Source organism: Elephas maximus, chromosome 7 (assembly GCF_024166365.1).
Source record: "Elephas maximus indicus isolate mEleMax1 chromosome 7, mEleMax1 primary haplotype, whole genome shotgun sequence".
Classification (NCBI taxonomy): Eukaryota; Metazoa; Chordata; class Mammalia; order Proboscidea; family Elephantidae; genus Elephas; species Elephas maximus.
In genome coordinates this window covers 56323420-56329366 of record NC_064825.1, presented here as the reverse complement: position 1 = coordinate 56329366, position 5947 = coordinate 56323420, and the positions used below count along the sequence as shown (strand labels likewise).

The 5947-nt window shown below is 35.7% G+C and overlaps 1 pseudogene; it reads left to right on the top strand.

The window, feature by feature from the left end:
- Positions 1-4452: 4452 nt before the first annotated feature.
- On the top strand, positions 4453-5408 carry LOC126079969 (olfactory receptor 51G2-like; annotated as a pseudogene).
- The last annotated feature ends 539 nt before the right edge of the window (positions 5409-5947 follow it).

The window sequence follows — 5947 nt, the reverse complement described above, 5'->3', positions numbered from 1 at the left end:
AAAAAAAAAAGTTTGTGCAGCCAAGTCCTTGGTAAGACTTCTAGGGCACATGTCCTTAGTTTACACACCAGAATTTTCCAATTATTTAAGTTTTGTTTTCATTTTGCACAGTTCATTTTTAAGTCCATCTCTTTCCTCTCGCACTTTACTATAAGCAGCAAGAAAAACCATACAGTTCCTTTAAGGTTTTCCTTAGAAATTCCCTCAACCAAATATCCAAGTTCATCACTTACAAGTCTACCTTCCACCAAACAGATGAACATAATTCAGACAAGTTCTTTGCCACTGCATAAAAAAATATTGCCCTTCCTCCATTGTTTAATGACATACTCATCATTTCCTTTTAAACTTCACTGAAACATAGTTATCTTCCACATTTCTAGCAACCTTCTGTTGCTGGCACTATATAGATTCTCTAAGATGATAGAGACTTTATAGCTCTCTACTGGTTCCTTCTGAGCCCTCATCAGAATCACCTTTGATGTCCATAATTCTAACAGTCTCCTCAAAGCAATCTAGGCTTTTACTATTAGGCTCATTAAAACTCTTCCAGCCTCTACCCATTACCCAATTCCAAAACTACTTCCACATTTTAGGTATTTGTTCCAGGAACATTCCCACCTCTAGGTACCAAATTCTGTCTTAGTTATCTAGTGCTGCTCTAACAGAAATACCACCAGGGTATAGATAGCTTTAACAAACACAAATTTATTTTTTTACAGTTTAAGAGGCCAAAAGTCTGAATTCAGGGTGCTGGCTCTAGGGGAATTCTTTCTGTGTTGACTCTGGAGGAAACTTTGTCTCCTCTGCTTGTTTCCTGGTTCCTTGGAGATCTCCCTGTGGCTCAGGATCAGTCTTCCCCTATCTCTGCTTCCTTACTTGCTTGTTTAATCTCTTTTACATCTCAAAAGAGATTGGCTCAAGACACACCTTTAACTAATCTTGTTCATTTACATAAATAGGAGAATCCATTCCCAAATGAGATTATAACAGGCATACATGTTAGGAATTACAATGCATGTTTTTGGGGAACACAATGCAAACCATAACAGACAGTAAACATGTCTATCCTGTTCAATGATGTATTCACAGCAACAAGGAAAGTCCTAGAAATATTTCATAGCTGCATTCAAAAATCAGTACAAACAATTTTAACCTAGAATGAAGTCGATGTATTTCCAAAGATTCTCTTATATAATAAACATGCTGCTTAATTCGTGACTGATTAGTTTTCATTGTACAGTGAATAATTCAGTACCAGGAGTCACAAGGACCATTTTACTTCCTTTTAATGATGGTTGGCTATGCTTAAGTTTCTAAGAAAGTCAGGCCTCATCATTGCATTCATTGTGAGATTATTTTCCCTTTTTGCCCAATGTCTTATCTTCACTATTTCTAAGAAACTGTGATTTTATAAATTTGATGTGTAAACAGTGGGTGGTAATCTGTTTATTTTAAGACAATTAAAAAAAAAGGTAAAGAATATAGATATCTTAGTTCTTTATTTTCAGTTTGGTCATCTTGAGTTAGATAAACCTGGAAAATGGCACGACATTCCAAAATTTATCTTAGAAGAGTAGCCCCAGAGGTGATCCAGAACCTCAATCTAGGGCTATCTACTCAACATACATTAGTAACTTTATATTTTCCTCAATATGATTGCCACATGTATGTGGAAATATGATCAGGTTGAGAAGATCCACAGTGAGAGATGTTCTCTACCCCTCTGAAAAAACAGATCACCGTATGTTGAGTTTTTTCTTTGTATAAGTAATTTAGAATCCAGAATCCAGATTGACCTTTGTTTGGATCCAAATTGTCTATGTACTGAATGACTTTTGTCAGATTAATTCATATCTCTGAACCTCAGTTTCCTTAATGATAAAATGAAGGTAGTATTAATTTCCTGGGTTGTTGTGATGGATAAATGAAATATCATATATGATACAAAAGAGTATGTGTGTATGTGTGAGTGCCTGTGTATTTCTTGATCTATTTCCTCATGAGGAGTTACTAGCTCCTTCCAACGACTTTTAACCACTCCATAGGATGGCTCCATAACCCAGGCCTTGTCCTTGTGTGCCTGGAAATCCCAAAGTTTCATGACTCTTTACTTTTCTTATATCACATGACTGCAATAGCCCTATGGCATATGTGCACATGTCTAGTATGAATAAAGGGAAACAATGTCATAGAATCAAGGATAATTTTTCATTTCAGAATTCTTAGGTAATTCCATATACACCTAATGGTGTTTTGAGTTTACACATCGAAATATTATACATAAGGGTAGGTAGTGTGGTGAGTCTCTGTTTCAAGTAAGTTTTAAAATTCCAGAAATATATCCCAGAAGATATCACATGATTGATCCCAATTTATAGTAAGCTATTTTAAATACGACTTCCAACTAGAGCTGAAATGCACACTCAGTGTCTACTATGTGCAACACTGCAGAATAATTGATGTTATTACTAGAGCATTCCTCTTGAGTAGTCAAGAATTAATAGGAACCTCAAGTAAGCAAAGGAGGAGGGATGTCCAGAAGAATAAAAATTTTTATTTATTTATTTTTTTTATTCTATACCCTCTCTAAAGTAGCAATGCATGAGTAATAAAAGAGCACAGAATACGCCTCAAAAAATTTGAACTTTGCGATCGGAAGAGAAAGGCTGTTCCTGCAAGGCTGTAGCAACCAAGCTGCCCAGAGATGTCAGGTGAGAAGAAAACTCTGGATTTAGCTTAGCTTAGAAACTTAAACAAGATAGAAAAATAGTTAAACTCTAACATGTAATACAAGAAACCACAGCTTTATAACACTGTCCTTTGAGGATGTGTATGTTATCTTTCCAAAAGGCAAACCTGACTAGTTTTGGAGAATGATGCTAACCCAAATAGAAGACTAGAAGGAATTTATGTAAAAATTCTAAGAACAGAGAAGAAGAGGTTTCAAGTTCTATACTAATATTGATCAGTTTCTTGCTTAAACACTAACACATCCCAAGACCAGACAGAGTAGTTTAAAAAAAAAAATGCTAAAAACCCACGTATAGGTAGTGGCAATAATAAGACATCTGGTAGTGCCATGCCTGGAATAATTAAAATGCATTTTTATTGAATGAATGGAGAAGTGGATCCCTTGGACACTCAGCCATCTTCTTTATCTATAACAACCCAAATACTATAAATGCAGATTTAAAAAAATTCTGATCATGCTTCTGAAGCTGTTTCCTACCGTCTCAGTTTTGGTCATGCAAAGTGTATGATTTTAATTAAGTATATAGAATTGAAAATGATATTCCTGATTGGAATTTTTATACAGTGAATGGAATAATAAATAAAGGCAGTGACTAGTAGACAGGATGCTTATATTTCTTGTCTTCATCACTGGAACAAGGAAAATGACATTTTGAGGAGGATGGAGTTTTTGATTCTCAAGAACACATTCTTGGGTCAAAGATTGATTTCAAGGAACATTTTAATATTTGGATAACCATCACAGTCAAAATCCTATATCAAATTAAAAAAAAAAAAAAAAAAACCTGAAGTATACCGAGAGCAAGTCTCCTTGGGATAAAGAAGTGGTAGCTCATGGAAGCGCTCTCATTGCTAATACATTGTGTATTCATTTGATAATTTGTTGTAAGTCTGCCTTCCATGACCTACAATGTAAGCAGTGTATCCACTTTGAAAATCACTGTATCACTCTAATCTATTTCAGATAGAGGTTATCAGTATTCATTAAATAAATGGTTGAAGAAATATAAGAACAAATGAGCAATTCTTAATTCATATAATGAATAAGGTGCTGCCCTTTTTTACTGATTATAAATGAACTACCTGTGTACACAAAATAAATATTATTTTTGTGTCTTTTAAAAAAAACTTATTCTTGATACTAACAATTACTCTTAAGCTCATAAGATTATTTGCTTTCTTAATTTCCCTCCATTTGCAGTTTAAACAAAAACATGTGCTAACATGCTATAATGACTAATGTTTAACCTGTTTCAGGATGGAACAAAATAGTGAGCAACCCCTGGGATAATTCACAACTATAATATCAATGAGAGACATGAATTTTGGGATTTCATTTTAACACAAATGCATGGTTGAATGTTGCTTATTAAAAGCTGCTTGGATCAATTTTAATAAAGATCTTTTCTGTGTTTTCCTTTCTCTAAGTTAGGTCATATTATCTGAGGCAATAAATAATGTAGAAATAATGTAGAAGGGAAGGTCCTTTTAGACTTTGATTACCGGATGTATAATTGGATATGACATGGCACCTTTCAATAGCATAGTCAGGGTCAGCTTAAAAATGCATTAATTAGGTTAGTAATCATTCAGGTTATAGTATAGATACTCTCAGATTCTGAAACTCAATATTAGAGGGCAACAACTATGCCTCAGAAAATGCATTTTATTCTAGAAAGGGCATGCAGCTCTGGCATCATGGTTCCTGTAAAGAGCACCAACTCCAAATTCTCCACGTTCCTCCTGACAGGCATCTCTGGACTGGAGGCTCTTCACATCTGGATCTCCATACCCTTCTGTGCCATGTTCTTCATTACCTTGGTGGGCAACATGACCATCACGACAGTTATCTGGAAGGAGCAGACCCTCCATGTGCCTATGTACCTCTTCCTGGCCATGCTGGCTGCCTCTGATCTAGGTCTGTCCCTCTTCACCTTCCCCACAATGCTGAGGATCTTCTGGCTGGATTCTCGAGAGAGGACTTTCTCTTCTTGTTTCACCCAAATGTTCTTTATTCAAACTTCCAGAAATTTGAGTCTGCTGTTATTGTAGTGAAGGCCTTTGACTGGTATGTATCTATTTCTCGTCCATTGCACTACTCCTCCATCCTCACTAGTAGAGTGATTTCTAGGATAGGTTTGGCCTTTTTTGTGCAAACTTTGGCTGTAGAGGTGACCCTTCCCATCCTCTTGAGGAGGCTATGCTTCCGCCACTCCAATGTACTTTCCCATTCCTACTGCCTGCATCCTGACATCATAAAGCTCTCTTGTTCCAACACTAGGATCAATAGCAGCTTGGGATTGTTTGCGGTCCTCTCCACCATGGGATTTGACCTTTTACTTATTCTCCTGTCTTATGTGCTGATTCTGAAAACTGTACTGAGCATCTCTTCACATGGTGGCTGCCTGAAGGCCCTCAACACTTGCATTTCCCACCTCTCTGCTGTGGTCCTCTTCTTTACTCCCATAATCTGCTTGTCTATTTTACACTGCTTTGGCCCATGGCTTCCCTCACACATCTGTGTGCTTAAGGCCAACATGCATTTCCTCATTCCTCCTCTGATGAATCCCATTGCCTAGGTGGTGAAAACCAAGCAGATGCAGGAGAAAATACTTAGGTTTTTCATCAAAAAAAGACATGGCAAATCAAAGTAACATTTTTTAAAAAAATATATGGTATATGAATAGTGTGATTCACATTCAATCAGCACCTTTTGATTCTAAGTAGACAGGGACATCTTGGTGTACTGTATTTTGTCAACCACACAATTTTCTTTTTCAGCTACAGCTCTCCTGAAGCCTAATTATGGAAGTTGCTTTTATGAGAATCACTAATCATAGCCTGAAAAGCCATTTAAAAATATGGTATGGTATTGGCCTTAGTGTTCTAAAAGAAAAACTCAGCATTGTAGTTTGTTTCATTTTGTGTTTATTATTCACTTATACTGTTTATTAAATTACACATATATAAATATATATACATATACAATATAAAAAAAATTTTTTTACATATATAAAATATTATCTATTTATGTATTTTATTCTTTGTCCCCAAGTCTCTCTGTAAGTTTGAAGTTTCATATCAGCCAACATAGATTAAACCAGTTAAGGAGGGTGTTTTGAGAATTCATAATCAGCTGGAGTAAAATATTGATGATGTGCTTAATTCTAGTGACACAACCATAAAGACATTA